Below are 2500 nucleotides of genomic sequence, written 5' to 3' on the forward strand. Positions count from 1 at the left end.
CGCCCTCTATGAGACGGCCGGCCGACTATGATGTCGATGTCGCCTACAGCGCCCGCTTGACGACCCAGAGTAAAACGCCTGCTGCACCCCCTCTTCACCGCAGGTGACGCAAATCGAGTCAAAAGTGGTGGACCGACGGTCACTCCAGCCGCACCTGTGAATGCGCCACCCCCACCGCCCGACTCGCAACTCGAGCGGATGTACGGCGGACTTTTCCCGCAATCGTACATTGCAGTCCACCCCTATATCTTCCACTTCATGAAGAGTTATCTCCCAAAAGCCAAAGTCCCGCTGTCCCAATACATGCTCTGGACGGCGGGCCGCGAGACGTGACGCTCGGTGGCAAAGAGTGCGCCGCTGAGGATATAGAGGGTCCGTCCCCCCGCACAGTGGTGACGGTGTGCGGGTAGTGTTTCCGACACCTCTTCCTGCGGTGGCAACTCTGGGGCAGAGTCGATACTCGCCCACTGGTGGAAGGTAAGCATTCTGCTTTACATCAGTACATAACTAATATTTCAGTCGTCTGACGTCCCTCCTTAGTAAATGATGCAGGACCACATACATAGATGATACATACTGTAAACTGGGGAGGACAGTGTGAACCGCACTCGACCCAGTCACCCTATCTCACAGTCCACTCTGTGTGTAACAAAGCGAAAGCACCAAAGCACTATCGTTCAACAACATCCATTTTATCCTCGCTGCCACAGGACACTATCCAAACAACGACAAGAGGAACGTCACGTCCACTAATAAGACAGAATGTCTCACATCACCCGCAAACAACGCAGCTCAAATCAGCCAGCAACACCCACAGTGGTCCACCCAGTATCAACACAGGACGCAACGCCACGCCACAACACAAAAGGTACAAGTAATAAAATACCCTTTGGCCACACCCCTTATAAAGGCATCGAACCAACCCACCACCTGACACCAGCCAAACGTACATCCTGATTTGACACATCTCTGGCAACCTAACCCACGTTGGCCATTAACCTAACCCACGTTGGCCCTTAACCTAACCCACGTTGGCCCTTAACCTAACCCACGTTGGCCCTTAACCTAACCCACGTTGGCCCTTAACCTAACCCACGTTGGCCCTTAACCTAACCCACGTTGGCCCTTAACCTAACCCACGTTGGCCCTTAACCTAACCCACGTTGGCCCTTAACCTAACCCACGTTGGCCCTTAACCTTACCCACGTTGGCCCCTAACCTTACCCACGTTGGCCCTTAACCTAACCCACGTTGGCCCTTAACCTAACCCACGTTGGCCCTTAACCTAACCCACGTTGGCCCTTAACCTAACCCACGTTGGCCCTTAACCTAACCCACGTTGGCCCTTAACCTAACCCACGTTGGCCCTTAACCTAACCCACGTTGGCCCTTAACCTAACCCACGTTGGCCCTTAACCTAACCCACGTTGGCCCTTAACCTAACCCACGTTGGCCCCTAACCTAACCCACGTTGGCCCCTAACCTAACCCACGTTGGCCCCTAACCTAACCCACGTTGGCCCCTAACCTAACCCACGTTGGCCCCTAACCTAACCCACGTTGGCCCCTAACCTAACCCACGTTGGCCCCTAACCTAACCCACGCTGCACCTTAACCTAAGTTACGCTGCACCTTAAACCTAAGTTACGCTGCACCTTAACCTAAGTTACGCTGCACCTTAACCTAAGTTACGCTGCACCTTAACCTAAGTTACGCTGCACCTTAACCTAAGTTACGCTGCACCTTAACCTAACTTACACTGCACCTTAACCTAACTTACACTGCACCTTAACCTAAGTTACACTGCACCTTAACCTAAGTTACACTGCACCTTAACCTAAGTTACACTGCACCTTAACCTAAGTTACACTGCACCTTAACCTAAGTTACACTGCACCTTAACCTAAGTTACACTGCACCTTAACCTAAGTTACACTGCACCTTAACCTAAGTTACACTGCACCTTAACCTAAGTTACACTGCACCTTAACCTAAGTTACACTGCACCTTAACCTAAGTTACACTGCACCTTAACCTAAGTTACACTGCACCTTAACCTAAGTTACACTGCACCTTAACCTAAGTTACACTGCACCTTAACCTAAGTTACACTGCACCTTAACCTAAGTTACACTGCACCTTAACCTAAGTTACACTGCACCTTAACCTAAGTTACACTGCACCTTAACCTAAGTTACACTGCACCTTAACCTAAGTTACACTGCACCTTAACCTAAGTTACACTGCACCTTAACCTAAGTTACACTGCACCTTAACCTAAGTTACACTGCACCTTAACCTAACTTACACTGCACCTTAACCTAACTTACACTGCACCTTAACCTAACTTACACTGCACCTTAACTGTCACATGTAACGTCACAGGAATGTAGCTTTGCCTAACAGCAACCCTCTGAACATAGTTCACTGCTTGGATCCTCTGGTGTCATGTGTATTTCTTGATGCCATGGTGCGTACCCTCACATAAAGGTCTTTCGAGT

This window comes from Schistocerca gregaria, unplaced genomic scaffold (assembly GCF_023897955.1).
Source record: "Schistocerca gregaria isolate iqSchGreg1 unplaced genomic scaffold, iqSchGreg1.2 ptg000409l, whole genome shotgun sequence".
Lineage (NCBI taxonomy): Eukaryota > Metazoa > Arthropoda > Insecta > Orthoptera > Acrididae > Schistocerca > Schistocerca gregaria.